The sequence below is a fragment of the Paroedura picta genome, chromosome 17, assembly GCF_049243985.1.
Source record: "Paroedura picta isolate Pp20150507F chromosome 17, Ppicta_v3.0, whole genome shotgun sequence".
NCBI lineage: Eukaryota > Metazoa > Chordata > Lepidosauria > Squamata > Gekkonidae > Paroedura > Paroedura picta.
The window spans coordinates 21,032,650-21,057,583 of NC_135385.1; the positions used below are offsets into that span (position 1 = coordinate 21,032,650).

Here is a 24,934-nt window from a genome sequence, read left to right on the forward strand (position 1 = left end):
TCTCGACAGCTTTGGAAGGGTCTCCTGAATGGGTGGTAGTTAATGAATGCTTTTAATATATTTTTTCAACTTGTTAAACATGCATCGGGGGATATGTCCATATATGGTCATGTCAACGCATCCACCCCCTCCCAGAATGGCCAGAGATGGGCCTCTCTTTCCTCAGATAGCCAATACACTAGCAATTTTTGTGTTTTGTGTTCTTGCGGGTTGGGTTTCTTCTCCAACAATGGCGTGAAACTCTATTCCTGCCGAGGGGAAATGGCTGGATGGAATGTGCAGTGGCAGATGGCAGGGAGATAAAAAGCCGAAAGTGCCCGAGGGGTCCGGAGCACAGGACACCCTGGGAGCGAGCAGAAAGCAAGCAGCCGCGGATGTCCAGTCGGTCAGACCTCAAAACCCACAATGGGTGCAAGCTTCCTCTGAGATCCTGAGGCTTCTGGGGCTAGAGAGGAGCCGTGTTGGCAGATTTCTCCTTTCTTGTGAACGTCTGAGAGTACTTTTTAAGCACTACATGGATGCCAAGAAGGTTGATCATAAAACCAGCCAGAGGGGAGATAGAATGCTAAATACATTGTGGGGTTTTGGCCGACAACGTTGCAGTCACGCCGCAATCTGCCAAAGGTCTCCCCCCAAGTTTTGGGGACTATTCCTGATTCCCTAGGAAAATCCAGGCCCAACCCTGTCCGTTAGCTCACACGAAGCTTTGAGACCCCCGCGGGGACCTGTCCGTCCAGGATGAACGCACGTGTCCTCAACCCACGCATCCTAGGTCACGGTGACAGTTTCCCCCCTCTTCTTCGGACACAACAGAACAGTATTTCAATAACACTTCCTTTGAAAAATAACCCGTCACGCTCTGTTTTTGGAAACTGGGCCCGTGCATCGAACAGGAAGAAGTTAATTACCGCCCAGGGGGGCGTGGGTGTGTGTTCCCAAATGTTTGAAAAATGTTTAATTTTCTTGAAAGAGAAAAGGGCTCTGATCTCCATTGGAATCCCTCCTTGTTTACACAGAGGGTTTCTATTAGCAGCCGTATCACTGGCGAGGCTCCTGCTAGCTTTCCCTCCAAACAGGAACTTGTCTCTCGGGGTGAGGGGGCAGTTGACCAGTGTCCCCTCCCTTGCCGGTTCTTCCTCAAATCAGATGAGGAACTTCATGACCTTTCTGGGTTTCCATTTTGGGACTACAGCTTGCCCACCGAGAAGGAGTCGCCAAACACCCACTGCAAGCACATAACTGAGTCACGCCCTGGGTTGGTCAGAGTTTTAGGGCAGGGTCCCCAAATGGTGCCCGTGGGTGCCAGATTGCCTACCGATAAATTTCTGACTGCCTGTCGAGTGCTTTTAGAAAGTGGGCAGGATTAGGTGGGGCTTTTCTGATGGGCTGCCTGAAATTTTGAAGATCTACTGTTAGAGTTATATTAAATCCGTGGGACCAGTCACTAAATGGCTGCTGTGAAGTGGGGGCCAGTCACAAAATGGTGGCTGTGAGGGGGCTACACTGGAGGCAGATGCCAATTACAAAATCTTGGGAGGTCCCATCAAAGGTTAGAGAGTTTTGTTCCAAGCAATGTTTGTGATGGAGGCAGCCATTTCCGAATGATGTTCCCAGCAGACCTAAAAGTGATGTCTTCTGTGTTTGTCTAAAGCACCCCCAACTCCAATGAGTGGAGGAAAGTCAGGACCGGCCGTTGGATTTGGGCAAGGGACGCTTCAGGAAAGAAGAAACCGGGATCTGCCATGCACACTGGTGAGCAACAGGGTGCCCAAGGGCACCACTCTTAGCACTGTTCCTCTAGAGCAGGGGTAGTCAAAGTGCAGCCCTCCAGATGTCCATGGACTACAATTCCCAGGAGCCCTTGCCAGCATTCGCTGGCGAATGCTGGCAAGGGCTCCTGGGAATTGTAGTCCATGGTCATCTGGAGGGCCGCACTTTGACTACCCCTGCTCTAGAGCAGGGGTAGTCAACCTGTGGTCCTCCAGATGTTCATGGACTACAATTCCCGTGAGCCCCTGCCAGCAAACGTTTGCTGGCAGGGGCTCGCGGGAATCGTAGTCCATGAACATCTGGAGGACCACAGGTCGACTATCCCTGCTCTAGAGCAAATAGAATAGTTCTCGTAGTGGACTGAAGCCCTGCGTGGAGATGAGCACGTCAAAGTGCAGAAAGTCTTTGGATGGACGGTTAGCAGTGAGCAGATGGGCGGGAGTAAACTTGGGGTTGGGTTTGGCTGACAGAGGTGGTCAACATGGATTGCTCACTGTTGTGGAGAGTGACAAAGGGGTGTCCTCTCCTCTGTTTCAGTGGTTATAGCTTCTCTTTACCAGAGCTGCTTATTGAGAGATTAGGGACTTTGTCCCATTTCCTCGATGAAAAGAGGGCACCAGAGATGCCCTTCCTTCTAATCATGTCCCCTGCTTGGTTTTTCTCCCCCCAAATTATTATTATTAGAAGGAAGCAGCGGTTAACAGGGCATGTCCTGCAGGGCCGTGGCTGATTCCTTTCCAAAGGCTGGTGACGCCACAGGTTTCCTCAGACCGTTGGGTGGGGGACTGCTGGGAGGGTGGGGGTTTATAATTCACAGCAGGCAGAGGAGGGTGGGAGGGAAGGGAAGCAGCAGGGCACTGGAGCAGGCTTCCCTGTGGATTATTTTTTTTAATCAACATTTTTCAGAACAGTCATTAACTTAGCAGGACCGCAGCTCCGGAGGGCCGCTTGGAATTTCCCTGCCAAGTTAAACGTCAGGTTCTGTCCTTCCCGCTCTCCCGAGGAAAACTGCAGTCGATTTGCAGGGCCACGAGCAAACATAATTTAAGCCGGGTCAGGACTCCTTTTGGTTCTTATTTAGGCAGCTGGGGCGAGAGTTATTGTTTTCAATTTGCCGGTTGATGGATTGTGCAGCTGGAGATGCTCCAGGATGACTCTATTTTTAAAATATGTCTCCCGCTTCCCTTCCAAGCCCAGAGATGACTTCTGATCAACTTGGGAAAGATCTATATTTGTAATATTTCTCTCAAGCTCGGCCATTCTTTATCTCTCCGCTGGGAAAACAGTTGGCTAGAAAGCTAGCCAAATATGTGTGCATTTTCTCTCCCTCTCCCCCCTCCTCCTGTGACCCTCTCGAGAACATAGGCAAAAAAAAAATCCCATTATCTTCCTTTACTTTTTCTCATATGCGGATTACGCATTTTTGTAAGCTGTTTCCTGGGTTTACAAGAAATGAGTAACCTACAGCTATCATGGTGCCTACTGGACAGCACCAGTACAGTGGACGTAGGGTGCCCTGAGTTGCCAACTCCAGGCTGGGAGATTCCTGGAGATTTGGGGCCGGGGCCTGGGGAAGGCAGATTTTGGGAGGGGTCCCAGTGACATATAAGGCCATAGAGTTCACCCTTCAAAGTTGCCACTTTCTCAAAGGGAACTGAATTTCTTAGCCGGAAGATCAATTGTAATTCTGGGAGATGTCCCGGCCCCACCTGGAAGTTCAGAGCAAAAAACAAGAGACACAGTAGTAGGAAAGCACACTCCAGAAGTATGCAAAACACAGTTTACAAAAAATGGATACTCTTATTCAAAACATATAGTATGCATTGATAAATAACATAAAGTTACTGTAACAACCCTCAGTAATAACCTGCAAAATCCTTAGTCTACCAACTACACGAAAAAACTCCAAAAGATTCTTTCTTTGCAGGTTCTCTTCTTGCCTGGTGGAAATTTTCATGAAGTCACAGTCTCCGGCTTCTGAAACAGACGCTGCAAAAGATAAGGGCCCTCTTCTAAACAAACGAAGACCAACAGAATTCCCCGGTATGTTTACTGTTTCGAATAGCGTATCTTCTTCCAGGATTAACAGGACTCGCAAATCCACTTTGTAACTTTCATAACAACCTGGTGTGGACCACAGCTTTGCATAAGAATGTCTTAAAAGCATGCTCTCTAACCTGGGGAGAAAGAATCTTACGGGGTCTTTTTGTGCAGCGTGTCGATAGACCAAGGATTTCTGGGGTTGTTATTGACGGCTGTTCATGTAATGTAACATTATTTGTCAATACATCCTACCTGGAAGCTGGCAATTCTAATGGAGCCAGGTGGTTAGAGGGAGTGTGGAGGGGGGTGAGGCAATGCTCAGCTCTTGTGGCCTTTTCTTATATGCCCTGGGTAATGGCAATTTAAAGTCCAGGAGGAATTCCAGGAGGTTCCTATTCTAACTATGCTATTTACACATTTCCACCAGTGCCCCCTGCAGGATATTCTTTTTACGCGGTTGAATCATGCACACTACAAAACTTGCATATTGTGACAGTGTAGGCTCTGGAGGGAGTGCTTTGTTCTGGCTGCAGAAAGCCCCTTCCCCGAAACTATGTGGAGACTCTCCCTGGGACTGGAACGCAGGCCCCGCCTCAAAGGGGTCCGCAAAAGCCTCTCTTCCATTCTGCTCCGGGCAAATGAGAATCAGCTGCTTTGGGACCAGGAATCTATTAGGGGAGACAATAGACATCCAAATTTTCGTTTTTGGCACACCCAGTTACGTTAATGAGGAAGGCAAGAATTTACAGCGCGTGATTTAACTGTCGGGATCCAATTTCGTCTCCTAGCAATAAAATTCCTTCCTGAGCCCCCAGCCCTGAATTGAAAGAAGGGACTGTTGTGGGACTCCATATGGAGCAGAAGCCACAAGCCACCGCTGGGGGTCTGCCAGGTAAGCAGTAGTCTGGTAGAAGTGGTGGCCATGGGGTTGAGCACCCAGGTGGCCAACTGATTGGGGCTACTTTGCCGGCAGAGGTCTTTCATGTCGCCTACTGCCAAACTGGAGATGCCGGGGATTGAACCTGGGACCTTCTGCATGCCATGCAGATGTTCAGCCCCCAAGCCACAGCCTTCCACTGGTTTTGCATCCTGTGGAGGCACCAAGTGAGTCGCAGTGGTTTGTGGAAAACTTGTGAGGCTGGACTCAACTCTTTGGGGTTTTTAGCCTTTTTGGATGAGGGTCTTTGTGCTTCAGTGGCCTGCGATTTGGAGCATATTAGTAATGTTTAAGGGGTCGGGAAGTGAAGCCTTCCCCTTCTGTAGGCTGTGCTCCTCCCCCTCCAGATTCTTATTTACATTTAATCCTGAAAAATGTAAAGTCTCGTTAGGAGCAGTAACTAAAAGGCACCCCGCCCTTCTGCCGTTCCTCTCTCTTGGGTCTCTTTGTCTCTCTTTTTTTTTCCGTATCTCTTTTTTGTCTCTTCGTGACAGCTTGTAGGCCAATGACTGCCGTGCATTTTGTAACAATGCCCCCGCTCCTTTTTTTCTACTGGCGAGTGATTATCGAGGGGGTGGGTCAATGGTCTGTCATGTGATTCGGACAGCCTTAATCCAGACCCCCGGGGAAATCCAACAATGGGCCTATCTGCTCTTCACAGAGTAGCTCCGTGTAAATATTTAATGGCTACTGTAAATATTTAAGTTCTCAAACATGAGTCAGTATGGAAAGAACAGACCCTGCGAGTCAGTGTCATCCAAACTCATATACATCTCCACCCGGAGTGGATTCTTCCAGAGGGTTGCCCTGAATTTTAGGCATGTGAAAGGTGACGCGATGAACTGCACATGCACCCAGAAGCTCACACCTTGAATAAAACTTTGCTGGTCTTTAAGGTGCTCCTGGATTCAAACTTTGTTCCAAAAAAAGCAGTGAGGACTTGGGTTGAGTGGAAAGTTGATCTGTAGGGAACCCCCCCCCCTTTTCCCTCCCATTTAAGGCACAACTGACTTACGGCTGCCCGAAGGGTTGTCAAGGCAAAAGGTGTTCAGTGGTGGTTTGCCATGGCCTGCCTCTGGTATTCCTTGATGGTCTCCCACTCAGTGATTAACCAGGACTGACCCTACTTAATTTCCAAGATCTGAGATCGGGCTAACCCAGGCTTCCTCAGTCAAGATTTCATGAAACCCTCGGGTTTCTTGATAGCTCTGGAAGGGTTTCCCGAATGGGTGGGACTTAAGTAATTGTTGATATGTTTTTAAAATGTGTTAAAACATTGATTGGGTGATATGACCACATATGATACTGTTGACCTCCCCCTCCCAAAATGGCCAATGAGGGGCCTGGAGAGGGTAGGAAGGAGATGGGCCCTGGGGGGGGGGGGCAGGGGGCATGTACTCTGCTATGTTTCTTAACCATATTCTGCGCGGTGGCGCCACTTCTGGGATTTCTCGAATCCTGAGGAATGTTTCAGGGGTTTCTCAATGGTTAAAACGTTGAGAAAGGCTGGGCTAACGTGAGCTATCCAAGCCAGGGCGTAGGAAACCAAGCGCACAACCAAATTCTCCATGCTGAAATGCTCATTTGTATCACCCCACCCCACCCAGAGAAGAGAGGGACATCCGTGCAGGGAGAGGGTGTAAGCTGCTTGGAGTTTCTACCGGGGAGGAAAATGGGGGTATCTCGGTCTGAATAACTCTGACTACAGCAGAGTCCTGAGTTCCAACTCCTGCCCCTAAAGTCGTGTTTGGATTTTTGGGGGGAAGCAAACGTCTGCTTTCCCTTGGCGCTCTCCTTGGTCCTGCAGTTCCTCGAACTCAAACTGGGAACATCCTGAGCAAAGCCTGAGTCCAGAGGCACCTTTAAAACCAACAAAGTTTAACTGCGGCTGTAAGCTTTTGTGTGCACGTACACACCTAAGGATACAATGAAACAAAAATTCCTCAATGATGACATATTGGTGTGAGTATGTGGGGGGGGGGGGTTAATGACCCGGAAGGGCTAGTTGCATGCATAAGAATCTGGGTTCAAAGTATGGAAATTAATATATTCATATATTTCTTTTTGCCATTACGCAAAGGGGCTTTCTTATGTTGGCATTTAGCTCTTGAATTCTAAAAAGTTTCTGATCCCTCCAAATCCGTGTGAGTGGCTGTCTAGTGTAGTGTGGTGTAGCTGGTTAAGAGCAGCGGCCTGTATTCTGGAGAACTGGGTTTGGTTCCCCACACATGAAGCCAGCTGGGTGTCCAGTCACAGTTCTCTCAGAGCTCTCTCAGTCTCACTACCTCGCAGGGTATCTGTCGGGGGGGGGACGAGTGTAAGTCGCTTTGAGACTCCTTCGGGGAGTCAAAAACAGGGTACAGAAGCCAACTTTTCTTCTTGAATCGGATTCTTGCGTGGCCTGAGTACAGGGGAATGTCTGGCAGCCAGTGTTCATGACCCCTAGTGTTCCTTGGAGGAACTACCGCCCAAATCCTTGGAGGTCTCCCATCCAAATAAATTCTGAGATGTATTTATTTATTTAGATCTGATGGGATCAGCCTTGCCTGGGCTATCCAGGTCAAGGCTTTGAGAGTCACAGTGTCAGAAAGTGCCGGAAGGAGAGGAAAACGAAAGGGGGGGGGGGAAATACCCAAACTAAAAACCAAGCCAGGAAACCAACGTCTGAGCTACTGAAAAAATAAACTAGAATGCAAGCATTTATTACAGAGTGCACGGAATATTAGGATTAAGGACGACACGCCTAAGGTATCATTTAGAAACTCCAGGAAAGCAACAGGATGTTCCAGTCCCAGAGAACCGCTTGAATGGTTGCACATGTGCCTGGGCCGTCCCACATGCCCAGCGGATGCTCTGCCCCAGACCCTTTCGGCTCAGGCCTCGTTGGGAGCAAGACAAGCCTTTACTCTCCCCTTCGCTCCCAGGGCAGTTTTTCCGCACTCAAGAGAGGTCGGGAGGGTTTTCTTTGCACATCACTTCCTTATGTAGCTAATGTGTTTCTGCAAAAGGGAGGGAGCCTTCAGCTCCGTGCTGACCTAGCAGACCGAGCAAATCCCACACGTGTGCCAGCGAGGCTATTAAGCGGAGGGGCCAGTCCTGCCCGGGACGGCTGTGCGTCTGAAAAGAAAGCCGCTTCTTTGTCGGGTTTGGGAAGAAAACTGCTCCCCGAACCCTCCTTTTATCATCTCCAGCTTTTCTCCTTCCTCCTTCTCCTTCCCCCGCTTTCCCTCCTCCTCTCTTCAGCTGCTTGCTCCAAACAAGCCTCCGATGAACAAAATCGCATCCCCCCCCCTCCTTTTCCCTTCTTTGCACCATCTGCTCTGTAGGACCTCTCCCCCCCCCCCCCATACTAGCACCCCCTCACTTCAATGCCCTCCCTCCGTCAAAACATTATTTCTGTCTTTTGTGGCTGTGTTACTCACCCACCCCCTCTAGAAAAGGGGGACAAGGTGGGAAAAGAAAGGGAGGTGGGCCCCCTCCCCCCCCCAGTTCTGTTAAAGCGTGCCTTTTTCTTGCAGCCCACCAGCTGCCATGGCCACAAAAGGAGGTGCGGAGAGAGGTGCTTGGTGACCGGAAAGGAAACCCACAGAAAGGGCCAGAATAAATATCTCCTCCTTCTCCCCCACCCCGTCCTTAACAAGAGGGGATAGAATCCAATGGTTTTGTTAACCTGGAAGGGCTGTCCAGCACCAGTTAACAGGCCCCCTCGTCCTGCCCAGCCCGTCATCAGGAGTTTAACTGGCTTTTTGCATTGTCTGTCTTGTCCTTGGGCAGAAAATTCAATTAGCTTCCAGTAAATGCCTCCCTAAGGGGGGGGGAGCGCAGAAAAATCAGGGGGAGAGGAGGAAATGAAAAAGGATGAATCAGCTTTTCATGCACACCAGGAAAGGAGCTATGCAGGCAGGGCAGAATTCAGAGGACGGCGGGAAAGGGAACTGCGTCTTCCTCGAGAATCTGAGAAACCTGGGTTCAGAATCTTGCCAGGTGACCTTGAGCTAGTTGGATACTCTCTGCCTAACCTACCTCGCAGGGTTGTTAGGAGGATAAAACAGAGGAGAGGTGAGCGATGGAAGGCACTTTGAGGAGGTAATGACAACCCTGGTTTGTGGCCACTGTGTGGCACAGGGTGGGCCGCTGGCCTGATCCAACATGGCTTCTCTGGGGTTCTTATAAAGTAAATCAATCAATCACTGAGGATGAGGGGAAAGCATTTAGATCTAAAATAGAATCCCAAATCAAATAGTAGGATGCAGCATAGTCTGACTCAGAAGTAAAACCCACAGTGTTTCCGTAGTGCTTACTCCCTGTAGCATCCTGGGGATCTCCCGGAATTAGGGCTGATCTCCCGGAATTAAGCAGATCCCCTAGAGGCAAAAGGTTGCTTTGGAAGGCGGACCCAGTGGCATGATAGGGTCCTGAAGTCCCCCACCCCCTCCCCAAAGCACGCCCTCCCCTGGTTCCATCTTCTTGTGCCCCTTTTGTTCCCAAGCCTGGGAAGTCAGGCACTATTTGCCTCCGGTGTGCAACGTTAGTTGCTGGCCATGCAAATAGGTCTGAGAGGAGAGCAGTGTCGTGGAAATGCCTCCTGAAAGCGGCCGTGCTTCCACGGTAGAGAGATCGGAGGAGAATATCAGAGGGCAGGGTGTAGATCAGGGTCCCCCAACCTTTTGGAGCCTGCAGGATCCTGATAGTGTGATGGGCACCTTCCCAAAACGGCGGTCGTAAAAAGGCCGCAGCAGGAGGCCACGCCAGCTGCAGAATGGCAGTAGTAGGTTACCACCTGTCACGCAGTGAAGATCCTGATGCTGTGTTGGCAGCTGTAGCCAAAGAAACATGTTTAAAAATCTGCACAGGCAATCAGATCTAACGGGTAAAATCCCCACCCACTGTCTAGAAACACTTGATGGGCACCAGAGAAGGTATACGTGGAGTCTGTGGGGCCCACGGGCACCATGTTGGGGACCCCTGGTTCCAGATTCCCCACGTTCCTCCCTTCCCCTCCTTGGCTTTCTGATGCTTATTTACTTTTGGAGGCAGCAAAGCAGCTCGAAAGGGAAAAGGCAAAGAGACCCACATAACTACAGGGCTTCATTGTAGGGGGTGAGATGAAGGAATGTCCCAAGCTGGCCTGTTTAAGGAAATGCCATCTTTTGGCAAGACACACTGTCCAGTTCAGAGGAGATGGCAGCAGAGATTGAGCACACTCCGGGACAGGAAAAACGGTCAACAGGGAGGCCTTTACAGTGTGTCTTCTTGGTTCCTGTTGCTGCCGAGTATCTCCTCTGGACATCTGGAGGAGTACTTCTCAGAGCCTCCCTTTCCCTTTGCCCTGGCCCACGAGGCACACACATCTCCCTGCAGACCTTCAGAGCAACCAGCCTTTAACCTTGATGACGCCCCGTCCTTTTCCTTCAGCTACAGTTTCTGTACTGCAGCTACGATTTTCGAAACGCGCTTTCTAAATCGGCGCGGAGCATCACTTGTGATGTGCGTGTTTGTGGGGGTGCCCGAAGTTTTGTTCCTTAAAAAATTACACAATTGCTGTGTTGCAGCCACAGAGCCAAGCGCCTTCCACTTCAGTCCTCTCGCTCCAGGTTTTGCGTGGCGCATTCCCCAGAAGCCCTCTGGAAGGGTTCAGCTTTGCACAACTGAGCAAGGTGTTTCCCGAGAAGGGTTAGCCAGGCCCATTGGGGAGCCCAGCACAGGTCAAGACACTTTGCATTTTGCGTCCACTACAGACTGGGGAGGGGAGGGGGGATCGTGCTTTCCCGCCCTGGTCATGGTATTGGGAGGACGGTTGAGGAGAGTGGGAAACAGATGGGCCGTGCATCGTTTCAGCAGTGCATTCCTGAGCACGGGTCTCCTGGGATTCCGGACCCCCCTGTTGCAGTAGCAGATGGTAGCTGCAGAGGCACGGCGGTCCCAGCTTTCGAACACAAAGCCCTGGGCTGGCCTGCAGCAGCATGAGCTCATTCCTCCGGCTCTGGCGAACCAGCAGGGCTCGTTCATATTTCTCAATGTAGCTCATGCCTCGTATTCCCCAGGCAAGGGAGAGACAGGTCGGCCCTGCTCAGCCAGACGGGACTTTGGCCTGGGAAAACGTTCTTTCCGTTATGCAAGGGAACACTCGGTTGCCGGCCTGCGGTTTCCAGGGAGCGAGGATTTGGGCTGCTGGTGCTGTGACTTCATCTCCTTTCGAACTAGGCCTCCCACCCCCCACCTTAGGGCAGGGCCAGCAAGAGGGACAGGACGAAACACGTGTGAGCGGGACAAAGATTCGGAAGGAGGGAGGCTGACCATGATGTCACCTGCATTTTTATGCGCTTTTGTCACAGGGCTGTCCGGAACCAGACTTGTCAGAGCGACGTCTGTCCCCGTTCCCTAGTTGCAGAGAAGCACAGGCGTACAGGATAATCTTTGTGGGCAGAGCGGAGTTTCATGGGATGCCTGGATTCCGATGTAAACATAAGAGCAAGGTCTAGCACTGGGGAGAGAAGCAAACGACCACTGCAGCAGTCTTTATCTAGGCTTAGGGGAGAAATCCCCCAGTGCTAGACTGTTGTCGCTTTGGACCTCTCTGCCCTTCCCCCCCCCCCCCCCCCGTGAGCAGGCCACAAGAAGCAGCACAGCCCTGCTCAACGGTTGTCCTTCAGTGGTATTTCCCTACATGGAGCCATGCTTGACGTTTCCCCCAGAAAGGGTTTTAATTAGCTGTTGGAGATCTGATTGGCTGGACAGGTTTTTATTTTAATTGCTGCCGGTGCCTCACCACAAAGACCTTCCGTGCACAGATCTTGGGCCAGTCACATGTCCTCAGCTTTGCCTACCTTGCAGGGTCGCTGTGAGGATAAAGCTAAGGACAACATAAGCCTCTCTGGGTTCCTGTTGGGGCAGAAAGATGGCATACCAGGGAAGCAAAATAAAATGAAGCCATTAAATGCGGCCAATATCTCCTTGTATCTCGGGAGCCAGAAAGGTGCCGGGATAACCTTGCCTGCATTAAGAGTGTTGATTTGAAGTCCTTTATCATCCTGGATGTTGACTAAGAGAACTCTCTGTTCCTTGCGCTGGCTAGCAAAGCTAGAATAAATTGTCCAGGAAAGAAGGGAAGAATAAGCAAATTTGCTAACCTGTATAACTGGTGCTTTTCTTGGCACAAAATGTGCCTTACACATTGGCATCTGTTTAGTCCTGAGCTGTATGCAGTAAAAACTAAAGACGTGAGGTCCTTGGAGCATGTTCAGAGAGCATTTCCCATACTGCTGAATAAGCCTGGGAGGGAGGGAGGACCTTCAAAGGACATGTGGATTTATGAAGGGAATGTTAAATTGCAGAATGGCACAATGAACCGTATTTTCCAGATGGCAGGTGGTACGCTTGGATTTATCTGCCTCAGAGGCTTAGCAAGGGCAGGAGGCTAGGCAGAGTGGCAGCCATTGCTGTTTTGCATTGGCCTAACCACATCCAGCTGCTGAAAGAGAAATCCAGGCAGAGAGGCTGTTGTGGACTCAACAGCCTAATCTTGGGAGTCCTGAGGCAAGCCACACTGTCTAAAGTACTGTTCTACCTCACAGGGCTGGCATAAGGATTATTTGAAGGATCTCATCTTCCTTCCATTTCACGTGGCTCCCTTCCCCTGGCTTTTTTTTTTTTTTTAGGGGGGAGTGATGTCTATATTCTCCTGGCTTCATTATTGCTTACCAGGTGACGGTTGTCTGAAACGCAGATGTGTCTGAATAAACATTCATGTTTTTCATTTCTTATTGAATGAAGGGCTCATTCCGCATGTGTAGGATAATGCACTTTCAGAGTACTTTTGCAGCTGGGTTTTCCTGTGCAGAACAGGAAAAATCTACTTCTAAAGTGCATTGAAAGTGCATTAATTAATGTGTGCAGAATGGGCCCAGGTGTGAGATGTGGGTTTCACACCGGAGCTGGGAGTTTAACGTGGGCCCCCGAAATGACCCCCCAAACTATCTAGGCTCCTGATTCTGAAACACATCGAGAGCAGCTACGCTAGCTAAAGCAGAGGCCGCCAACCTTTTCAAGCCAACAGGCTCCATTGGGTTTGAGAAAAGGTAGCACCTGCCACCCCAGAACGACTGCCACAGGAGACCGGACCCAAATGGAATACGTCAGGCATCCTGCGAACAAGGAAAACATGAAAGAGGAAGAGAATCACGTCTCTAAGGAAAACCCAGATGCTTCACAGCCCTTCCAATGCTCCAGCGGAAAACCCTTCCTTTGGTGGAAGGCGACCAGTAGCAAGCCCTGCCTTGCAGTGGTTCCACCCACTTTCTGAAAAGGTTTGGTGGACACCAAGGGTGCTGCCGTGCCCATGGGAGTCATGTTGGGGATCCCTGGTCTGGAGTGTCTGTACCAGCTTCCTGTGCGTAAGGTCTTCAGAGAAGTGGAAACTGAGATGAAGCCCTCTCCTGCAATGTCCCGTCCTCCCCCAATCCACTGGAGCTGCTTTCAGGATGTTTATAGGGCATTTGGTTTTGAACTGTTTTCACTGATTTGCAGCGACAGAAGTGATTTTAAATAAAACCAACAGATCCACAGAGCAAGGGGCGGCGTCCGCGAGACCCGCCGAAAGCCTGGAAGCGCTCTGCAAATGCAGTATGTGTTTTGGACAACGACAACAACAACAACAAAACCCCCACGGTACGTCCAACAGAAAGGCCTCCGATGTCAGAAGGCAGGACATTTTCCCACCCGATCGTCCAAACTCGTCGGGCCAGCGCGGTTCACCTCAGCAGAGGTCAGTGCGCTGACACCGAAAGAGCCAAGCCACACATGTCGAGGAATGTTCAGCTGTGGGAGTTCAGTTCCTGGCTCTGTGTCTTTTGCGTGACCGCTTCCCCTCCAGAGAGAGAGAGAGAGAGAGAGTCGGAAGACTTGCATGGAAAACAAACAAAGGAGAAACAGCGGATTTTCCACTCCTTCTCTGGGACAGTCGGGAAGGGTCGTCTAGATTTCCGATGTGCAAGTCTGCATTTACTGGTGTCTATGCGCAACGCGCGCGGTCACATGCCCGGCTTTCCCCCTGGTTGTTTCTCTCTCTCCCCCTAAAACTTTCTGCGCCTCAGTTTCCTTCCTCCCCCTCGCCTTCCTCACGCAGTGCTGGCGGCGCTCTGAAGCAACCAGATGTAGAGGTCCTCCAGGGCTGTCCGGCCCCGGCCCCCTCCATTGTCTGTTGTGGGAAAGGCCAAACCTGCGGCTACAGAGAGCTGCCTGTGTTTACAGCTTTGGGGAGGAAGTATCCAGTGTCGCCATCGGGTTTGGTTCGCCTCCGAACAATGGCCGCTCTCCAGCTCCGGAGCAAAGCCCTTCTGCCGTCAGAGCATCTTTAGGGGGCGAATGGGAAACGTCGCCCTTTCCCCCTCCTTTCCTCCCAGCCAAATAAAAAACAGCTGTTTTTGGTGTGTTCGTGGGACAGAAGCGCTTCCCAGACCTGCTTGGAGTGGCTTATCTAATACTTCCAGGTGTGTCAGAATGGAAATATAAGCGCGCAGCCTGGGACCAAATGCTGTCCATATGGAGCGCTTCCAAAGGAGTGACTCTGGATCGAATGCGAGGGAACGGCACCGTTTTCCCAGGCCGGCTTGTCGGGGTGGGAGGGGGAGAGCCGTTCCAATCCCGCAGGTGGCTTGTTCTCACCGGGACTGTCCGGTAACTAAAAAAGCCGATTCTCATAGCCGGTAGCCAGCTGGTGGACGCTCAAGATGTTCTGGCATCGACGATGGGAAATACAGTCGAGAGGGATGATACAATCTCTCTTAACGACGTCCCAGATGTCTGTGAGCCTATATTCACGAGCATCAGACCTACTGCTGCTTTGGAGACGAGCAAAATGGGGACCGTTGTACAGGCCAACGGAGTGTGGTAGACCATATCGGGTGGACTCTCCTGCCCCTCACCCTGCCAAGTTGATGGTTAATATAACCAAGCTAGGCAAAAGGAGGTGCTTCTTCGTTCAGTAAGTCCACAGGAGCACTGAAACATGGCATAACCAGTAGCACAAGTGCACACACACAGCTGCTGTCAACTGAGTCAAGGTATTTAGCGCATCAGGGTCTACTCTGGCTGGCAGCTGATCTCCAAGGTCTCTGTCAAAGGGAGGTCTTTCTCATCACCTCTTAACTGATCCTGTGAACTGGAGACAGTGGGGTTTAAAACATCTGCGTCAGGCCTGTGGTCCATCTAGACCAGACGCTTGTCCAGTTGGCGATCACCCAGAGGAACAGCCACCTTGACGTACGCCAGGTCCTTCCCCTCCCTAAATAACCTGGAAGTTTCACAAGTGTCCAGTGAGGGCGAAATGTAATCATTACTGTATTTGCCATGGAGCTGAGCATTACTTCCTTTCCAGAGAGATATAAGGCACACAATACACATAACACATGCACAGAGAGAGAGAGAGAGAGAGATTTGGGGTCCTCAAAAGCAAAGGGAAGCCCGATGCCATGGCAACCGCGGGGCATTTGAACTTAACACTCTTTCTGAAAAGCCTTTTGATGTTAACCTTCTGCCGGCTCTCAGATTGGACAATCCCTCATTAAATCTTGTTAAGAGGCCCAGTCCTTGTATGCCCCCCCTCCCCGCAACATACACTGCACCCCCATCCCCACTGGTCTCTATTCTCCCACCCTTTTGCTTAAAAAAACCAAGGTTTCTAGGCGACAGGGCTGCATTATGGGGCCGCCATCTTAAGCCGCTCTGGGAACAGGACGGAGGCCTGTCTGGGGGGAGGGAGGGGTGGTTGTACATCGCCAATCCCATTAACAAGTCCGTCTCCCCCCTCTTTGCGGCCTCGACACTTCCCCAGCCCCACTGATATGGAAATCGGAGGCGATCTATCAAGGGGACCTTAACAGACCCCATTCATGGGAGGCTGAAAAGCCAAGGACCTGCCAGGGGGGGAGGCCGGACTGTAGTGTGGCTGGTGTATTACGGAGACGGCTTTGTGGGGAGAGAAAGAGAGAGGACTCATTTGTTGCTTGTGTCGGGGGACGGCCTCCCACTTTCCTTTGGCAGGATTGAGTCTTCCCCCCAAAGCAGAGAACAGAGGGCCCTGCGTTGGAGGGATGAAGCTTTTCTGGAAACCAGGGATAACTATTGAATCTGGTAGGGATGCCAGCCTCCAGGTGGGGCCTATGGATCCCCCAGAACTACAACTCAAGAGCAGGTTGGCAGCCCTGGGTTGGAAGAAAGACCCCTGCCCCAAGGAGCATCCAGATCTATCATTATAACCATGGGGCTGACGGCAGAGGGAGAAGAAGCAACGGAAGGCAGGAGGCGCCAGCTAGGAAAACAAGAAGGAAGCAATGGAACTGCAACACTGGCCCTTTTCATTTGGAGAGCCCCGCAAGGCTGCCAGAGGAGGTTCATAAACGTGCCAGGAGCATCATTACAGACGGAAAAGCCAAGATCTTCCTTCCCTCCCCAAATTGCAGTTTGTTGGGAGGGTCCCCCGTGGTGTCAATCCTTCCGATTTGGCCCGCCGCATTGCAGTTGAGCAAGCTTTTCTGGGGCCCTGCCCAGCGCTTGTTTACGAGAAGGAGGGAGAAATCCGGGCTGTGCTGTGGGAGCCCAAGGGGGTCATGGGGTGCTGTTGGCGGGAAGGCGTCGAGCCAGAGCCGGGCTCCCCTGAGCAAGCAGCTGGAGGCCGGCCTGCCAAGAACAGGGCGGCTTCTGCAGGTGGGGCCTGAACGGCGGGCCGTTCTTTCCCTGCGGCGACTCTTGACTGCAGCGTCTGACAGAGTGTGGCAAGTCAAGGCCGGCCGACGGGATCGGTGCTGTCTGGAACGTCAACACTCACTCCGTGCTCGCTGCAGAGGTGCCGCCGGGCTGGGATGGGCGACCGTTCGCTCGCCCAGCCGACAGCTGTGTTTTTGAGTGACGGCTAAATCTCCCACTTTACCTCTGTCAGGCACAGCGGCCCCGCCTTGAGGCAGTCACTGTTCGGCTCCGCAGATGCCTGCGTCAGCCTTTGGTCTTGATCAGGGCTCTTGTGCTCCTCGGCCTGCATTTCTAGACATCTTCTCGACTGAGAAGTCCTGTTGCCCCTGGGGCCTTGTTGACCAGGGACAGTTCCCAATTTGCCAGATTGTCAAAGGCTTCTGCAGCCGGCGCCAGCTGATTGTGGCAGGTTTTCCAGGCTGCACAGATGCGGTCTGGTAGCTTTAGTCCCTGGCGTTCTGCAAGTGACCACAGTTGGCACTTCCTGAAGACCGACACAGCGAGAGGGATGGTCTTTTTTGCGGGTGTGGAAAGGCCGCCAAAAACAGAGAGCTGCCCATCCACAAAGAGACCTCTGACACGAGCTGATCCAGACGGAAGTCCTGACATCGGGCGGTAAGACCTGCACAAGTCCCACAATCGCAGACTTTCGACCTGGGTGATGTGTGGTTGCAAACCTGGATGGAATCAGTCCCATCGGATAGCCGTGATCGAGAAGCAAAACGGGACATGAAGCAATGCAAGTGGACTGTCTTCTTTCTCACTTTGCCCTGCTGGTGCCTTTTAACGGTGCCTTCTTCAGGGCTCAGAGACAAGACCTGTTGAAAACATTTGTCCAGTTTTTACCCTCGTTTGCACGGGCCCTGGTGCCTGGAGCAATCAGAACCTCTTTCATCTCTTGACTTCCATTGGCTTTCCAGCTCATGCGCTTGTGTGTGTTTTCAAATGCAAATTCAGTCTCAGTCCAGGAATGTGGCAATTATGGGATGGAACTTCTGGCAAGAGCCGTCTTTTTCCCTTCTCTCCAGCACATCTCTCCAATAAGCCTTTGCCGACAAGTTAAAACAGGAGGAACCGAACAAGCAGAGGCCTCCAGGAGGAGCTCTGGAAAGATCTGTTGGGCCAGCTGCCTCCCCCCCCCCCCAGCTCACATTCCTCTGGCTCGCGAATCCTCTGAGTGCAGGGGAGGGGGACCCCTAATTAAAGCCCAAACCAATAATTTGCAATTGTGAAGAGTAATAAAGCATTTCCAGGCCCACGGAAGCAAAGCAGGCCTGGGCCGGGTGAGTTCCTGGATCGGAGACCTCCTCAGGGAGGAGGAGTCCTCGGTGTACACAACCACAATGGAACACACACAGCTGGTTTGCAAGGCACACAACCCCTGGTCTGCGATAGGACCGAGAGGCAGCCTGGTGTCGTGGTTAAGAGCAGCGGCCTCTAATCTCAAGAGCCGGCTTGGGTTCCGCACTCCTTCACCCGCAGGCAGCTGCGTACAACGGCATATTTAGGGTACAGTGACTGGGGCTCATGCCCTGGGCGCCATACTTGATGGGGGCAAACTGGGCTCTGCAAAGCCCTCGCGGGGTAATCAATCCTTGGAGGGATAGATGGGCGGACAGATTCTCAAGGCAGGGTGGCCAGCATCTTATGGATGTAGGCCTGGCCGAAGAGCTCCGTCTTACAGGCCCTGCGGAATTGATTGAGATGACACAGGCCCCTAATCCCATTTGGCTGAGCATTCCACCAGAAAAGCCACCAAGGTCAGTCTACGCAGACTGGCAGCAGCTCTCAGGCAGATCCCTTTTAGCTGGAGATCCTGGGGATTGATTGATCGATCGATCATATGGCAGAGTTACACACAAGAAGCATCCCCTGTGCAAGCACCGAGTCATGTCTGGCCCTTGGGGTGACGCCCTCCAGCGTTTTCATGGCAGACTCAATACGGGGTGGTTTGCCAGTGCCTTCCCCAGTCATTTGACCGACCTTGGAAGGATGGAAGGCTGAGTCGACCTTGAGCCGGCTGCTGGGATCGAACTCCCAACCTCATGGACCGACAGCTTCAGACAGCATTTCTGCCGCTTACCACTCTGCGCCACAAGAGGCTCTGCTACAGGAAGCATACAATAGTATAAAATACATAACCAGGTTGATACAACGGGCACGCAGACCCATTGGGCAATCCCCCTGAACACAAATATCTCAATTTTCAATGCACTCCGCTTGGGGGGGAGAGTGCAAAGAGCTCTGTCACATCTCCCTTGAAAGCACGATGCTCACATTCCTGGGACAGATGGGGGAAAGTTTGGTGGGCTGCACCACCATCCCATTCCGGACCCGGTGTTTTGCCCCATTTAAACAATGCTCATATCCCCGCGACAGGTGGAAAATCATGTTCGGGACCTGGTCTTTTGTGACGACAGGTATTGTGCAGATCTTATTGCTGGGCGTGGGGACTTTCGTCTGGGTAAGACCACATCCGCCGTGTCTTCGTGGATGGGCAGCTCTCTGTTTTCAGTGATCTTCCTATATTCACAAAGAAGAGCATCTCACTTTCGGAAACACAGGGGAGCAATGGAGCACAATGTGGGTTTAATACATCCGCCGGTGGGTCTCATTGTTGCATTGAGGCTCGAACCTGGGACTTTCTGCATGCCAAGCGGACGCCACAGCCCCTCCCCACCTGATGTCCGGGGGAGCAGCCCTCTTGTCCCAGTGTGAGAACTCCCAGCAGAGACACAAGAAGAAGAAGAGTTGGTTCTTATATGCCGCTTTTCCATACCCGAAAGAGGCTCAAAGAGGCTTACAGTCGCCTTCCCATTCCTCTCCCCACAACGGACACCCTGTGGGGTGGGTGAGGCTGAGAGAGCCCTGATATCACTGCCCGGTCAGAACAGCTCTGTCAGTGCCGTGGCGAGCCCAAGGTCACCCAGCTGGCTGCATGTGGGGGACCGCAGAATCGAACCCGGCATGCCAGATTAGAAGTCCGCACTCCTAACCACCACACCAAACTGGCTCTCAAGAGGACTTGTGCCATAGAAATGTTTGGAAAAAATGTCCAGAACTGATCTGGGCTTCCACGAGCGACCAAAGAGCCAGAGATGTCGCCTGCTGGGTTTGATCCCCGGCCAAACGCGGACCATGTGCCCGGTTAATGCTGCGTTGAGGCCCAAGCAAGCCGTCTCCGTAAGCTTGCCCATTCTGCCTTAGATTAGCGCAGCTATCAGGACAATTTGGAGATGGACGATTTCCTTCACAGTCGCTGGAGCCAAGGGATCGAAATGCGCGGGGTTTGGGGGGGGGGAAGGACCGGAGGAGGGAAGAGCATCTCACTGAGGGATTTTTGCTAATCGGATTCTGCTAACGCCAAGCGAGGGGAGGGAAAGAGGGGGGAGGTCACGTGACTCCTCCAGAGGCATATGGCTCTCGGCGTGGGAACTGTGTGGGAACCAGACGCTGGAAGGAGCTTGTGATGGGAGGGGGGGTGGATAGGGAAAGGGAGGGGGCATTTGTGGGATTCAGTAGCGAAGGAAGGAAGGAAGGAAGGAAGGAAGGAAGGAAGGAAGGAAGGAAGGAAGGAAGGAAGGAAGGAAGGAAGGAAGGAAGGAAGGAAGGAAGGAAGGAAGGAAGGAAGGAAGGAAGGAAGGAAGGAAGGAAGGAAGGCAAGGAGGAAAATGAGGAAGGGAGGGAGGAAGGAATACCTAAGTGTTTTGAAGCAGCCCTTAGGGTTGCCACCTCCAGGACAGGAAATTCCTGGAGAATTGGGGGGCAGAGCTTGAGGCAGGTGGAGTTTGGGGAGGGGAGGACATCCAGAGGGGTGGAATGCCAGAGAGCCCCCCCTCCCAAGTCTCCAATTTCTCCAGGGGAGCTGATCTCTTGTCAGCTGGAGATCAATTGTCATTCCAGGACATCTCCCAAGAGGTCAGCCGCCCTAGCGTGGCTTCTCGCTGTAGCTTGCTGCAAGAGCAAGATGGGTCGGGGTTGCGTGTTCCACCGGCGCATGTTTACACTCCTGGGTGGCAGGTGCAGAGAGGGGTGGGAGGCTGGGGATATGACATTCCCATCATTTTCCTGAGGGAGCCCGAAGGACGCCCAATGAAGGCCTCCTCTGTCCCTCCGACGCTCGCCTGCTTTGTTTCCAGGCCTTGTTAATTGGAGCAGCTGCCGGCAGGGATGGGAGCAGAGGGTCAGGGGACAGCCCCAGACAATAAGCGAGGGGCGGAAATATGCGGGGACAGATTGCGGAGATGCTGCAGCAGCCAAGACATTACCTTCTCAGCACCGCTCCCAGGCCTTCCCTGCCCCGGGTAGCGTGATTGTTCCGTGCATTTCCAAGGTCCCACGAAGGCGACTACAGGGGAGCAAAGGGACACCCTAACAGCCTTTCCATCCGTCCCGCTGCTGCCCCGCCAGGGTATTGAGAGGGCCGAATTCTTTCCGTTTTCGGAGGTTGCTATGTAGGGTTACCAATTTGAGATTGGGGAATTTTTGGGGATTTGGGGGCGGAGCCTGGGGAGGGCAGAGTTTGAGCAGGGGAGGGAGTTCAGTGGGTATCATGGCATATTGATATCAGGGCATTTAGATACAGAAGATGTTGACTTTTTGCTTCAGGTGGCAGCAGGGAATGTTCACAAAGTGTACTATATGGGGCAGGGGGGGACGTGGGACGTGGGGCGGGTGGGAAAGCTTCTCCTGAGCTGAGCCCACCGCCTTCTTTCCCCCTCTCCATCCTTTTAGCATCTGGCCTGTGCAGATTCATTACTGTACGACCAGCTCTTTCCCCCTGAACCTCCTGCTCGCTAGCCTGGGAACCTTCTCCGTCTCTTGCGGAGCAGATGGCTCTGGATTTCTTCCCCGTAGCCTGATAAAGGGGGGCATTGATGCCGCATCGGCTCTTCCCCTGCTCCATGGCTATAGAGCAGTGGAAACAGGATTCGGCGAGAAAAACGCCATTGAGAGTCGACGATAAAACGACAATAGGTAGCTTTTCAGAGCGCGGAGAGATTCTCTGGGCCTTGACGGCTGCCTATAATGCCCTACATTCAACCGTCAGCTATCTGGAGTGTCAGTTCTCAGTGGTTTTTATAACCGCCGCCTTCTCAGACAGACAGTCCCTTATCAACGGTGCCTGTTTCAGCTTTTTCAACGGGCGCGCTATCAGCGATCGCAATTGTTTGGTGGGAGCTCCTCGAAATGTCGCGCCCGCTCTGTTCTGCCCGATGCACAATGCGGTGAAATGCAAGATGCCCCTTGCGCCTGTGGCCCGCACAGCAGGGGTGGATCGGTCAGCATCGCCTGGTTGGTTCACTGCGCTAGAAAACAGGAGCCCCTCCCCCCATCCCACTGAGTAGTGTGTAAAGAAAGCACATGGCTGTGCGCTTGATTGCTCGATCGGAGCGCCCACCAGCTGCTGTGAAAGTGCTACAAGTCTGATCCATGCAGAACGGGGGAATGGGCTAGAATCATACAATCATACAATCATAGAGTTGAAAGGGACCTCTTGGGTCATCTAGTCCAACCCCCTGCACTGTGCAGGACACTCCCAACCCTCTCGCTCATCCACTTTCACCCTTGAGCCTTCACAGAATCAGCCACTGATCTACTGTCCTCCATCTTGTTATGTTATGTTATTATTCTGTTATGTTTCAAGGAGTATTTTAGAGGATTTTATTGTATTTTATTGTTTTTGTAGACCGCTGCGAGGCATTTGAGAGCAGCGGGATATAAATATAAATAAATTAAACAAATAAGTATCCCAGCATCTCTCGGCCACCGGGGTGGGTGGGCTTCCCAACCAGGAATTGGCTGCTATTAGGGTTGCCAACCTCCAGGCATAAAGGAGAAGAAAGCACACACCTCTGAGCTACATCAAGTGTTCATAACACAGTTCCTTCAATGATTGCTTTTCTTTTTCAGTTCCAAGATTCACAAAGTGCACCGGTTGAATGTTTTCTGATTAATTTCGTCAGTGGCAAGGCCATGATGTTTAAATCCTCAAATTCCAAAAGGTAATTTTACACTTTTCCATCCTTGTTTCCTGGGGGAGCTGGTTGACGGGGTGGATTCTGCCTGCATATTACCCTGTCTTCCTCTCAAGACCTCCTAGAATCAATTCTGATTCCTAAGATACATGGCTGCTTCGGAGGGGGGTCTCTACGGCTTCCTCTCCCCCCCCCCCAATGCTCCCCCAGCCTAGGTGCCATCCTGAACCTCCAGGAATTTTGCAACCTGGTGCTGTTGGTCAGAGGTGAAAGTAACTTGAATTCCTGACTCTCTCCAGGCCTTGAAGCAAAAGATGGGATTTTTCTCGTTGGTTTTGGTTCTCTGCACCAGCCCGTGGCAGCTTAATTTCACCCCTTCCCTCGGCCTCCTCAGGAAGCTACAGCTATAACACGAATCCAATTTAATTTAATCCGGATAGCATCTGCCCGTCAAGCTGCTCTTAAGGCCCAGTTTGCTGGGGCCGTGTTCTAGTACAAATTAGAACATGTAATGCAAATTAAAACTTGCTCCTGTGCCCGCAAAAAGTATGTTTTTCCTCCCTCTCTCCAAATACTAGAACTCGGAAGCATCAGGACGAAGAACGGGATGGACAACAGGAAATGTTTCATCGCACAGTGAGTGGTTAAAAGGTGGGATTTGCTGTCAGAGGATGTAGTCATGGCCTCTGGAATTGACAGTTTTATTGAGACAGATTCATGGAGGACAAGCCTGCCAAGGGTTACAAGCCATCGTGTTTGAGGGAAACCTCCACATTCAGAGGCACTAAACCTCTGGATTCCAGAGTCAGGAGACAGCATGAGGGAAAGGCCTCCATGCCCTGTTGTTGGCCCTCAAGAGGAACAGGTTGGTCACTGTGTGAGACAGGATGCTGGACTAGATGGACCACTAGCCTGATCGAGCAGGGCTCATCGGATGTTTTTACCTTGAAGCAACCAGGAGTGTGCTTACAGGGATTGATAGGATCGTATGAGATAACTTTGCACACTTTAAATGTTCACAAAATTAAAACAGGGATGCCAGTCCCCAGGTAGGACCTGGAGATCCCCTGGAATTATAGCTTCTCTCCAGGAGACAAGCAGTTCTCCGGGAGAAAATGGCTTCTTTGGAGGGTGGACCCCATTGAGGCCCATCCCCACCCCAGATCCAGCTCCACCCCCAAAGTCTCAGGTATTTCCCAACTCAGAGGTGGGAGAGGCCAGCATGGTGTAGTGGTTAGCGCCTTTAATCTGGAGCACTGGTTTTGATTCCCCACTCCTCCACATGCAGCCTGATTTGGGCACCTTGGGCCCGTCACAGTTCTCTTTGAGCTGTTCTCGCAGAGCAGTTCTTTCAGTGCTCTCTCAGCCCGCCTCCTTCAGAGATGTCCGTTGCAGGGAGAGGAAGCCAAAGGTGTTCATAAGCCGCTTTAGGACTCCTTCGAGTAGTGAAAAACGGGGCCTGGAAACCCAGCTCTGCTCTTTTCCCTCTTCTCGGTCCTAAATATCATTTCCAATGTCTGTAGCGGAGTCCTTCTTCATTAGTATGTGCCACATGTCCCCCCAACCACTCTCCTGGGTTGGCATCTCCCCCAGTTCCTTTCCGTTATTCGCGTTACCACCCAAGCGGATGTGAACCCCCCATCCTAATTAAGGGGCGGCCATCTCTTTTGTCGTCCCCAGCATTCCAGAATGATGTCCAAGAGCCCCCCCCCCCGTCTCTCTCACAGCCCCGCCCCCCTTCCTTGGCCGAACCCAAAGCTTTCGAACAAAGAAATCTCAGTGTTCGCTTTGTTCAGAAAGTTTCTAGCTCATTAACGGCAACCTGGCGGCATTTTCAAACAGGCTGGCCCTGGAGGGGAGAGGGGAGGATTTGGGAAAAGGCCTAAAGGGCTTTGGAGACGAACACAAAGCACCCTCAAAGCAGGTCTGCTTTCCCAGCTCTTCTGTAAAGGCAATGGGACGACGGAGGGGGAAGAGTCTGGTTTTGTTTTCAAAATCGCTGCACACGGACGCCTCTCCGTGGAAGCAAATTAGGTCATGGAGGGAAATGCCAGGCAACATGGAGGAGACCCAGTGAATCAGATTCAAAAGGCCCTAGCCAGAGGTGTCGTGGGAGCATGTGTTGAGAAAGACTTTTTCTGGTTTTTATAGCCTGCTTTTCACTACCCAAAGGCGTTCCAAAGCGGCTGACAAACACCTCTCCCTTCCTGTCCCCACAACAGATGCCATGTGATGTAGGTAGGTCTGAGAGAGCTCTAAGAGAACAGCCCGAAAAGAACTGTGACTGGCCCAAGGTCATGCAGCTGTCTGAATGTGGAGGAATGGGGGATCGAACCCACTTCTCCAGATTAGAGTCTTAGCCACCACACTGCGCTGGCTCTGGCTGGAGCCAACCAGGTGTTTTAAAAACAGAACTGAATCACAGCAAATTGTCAGTTTGACACATTAAATGCTGCAAAAT

The 24,934-nt window shown here is 51.8% G+C and overlaps 1 long non-coding RNA gene across 2 annotated transcripts in view; it reads left to right on the forward strand.

Annotated features, from left to right (window-relative positions):
* The window catches only part of LOC143827204 (uncharacterized), a 74,368-nt gene that overhangs the window by 41,472 nt on the left and 7,962 nt on the right, over positions 1-24,934 (forward strand). The window contains exons 7-10 of one of the 2 annotated variants that reach the window (XR_013227212.1): positions 1,652-1,752; positions 3,698-3,813; positions 22,409-22,500; positions 23,052-23,124. This is a non-coding gene — a long non-coding RNA (uncharacterized LOC143827204). The remainder of the gene's footprint in view (positions 1-1,651; positions 1,753-3,697; positions 3,814-22,408; positions 22,501-23,051; positions 23,125-24,934) is intronic. The other variant, XR_013227213.1, reaches the window with a different exon arrangement.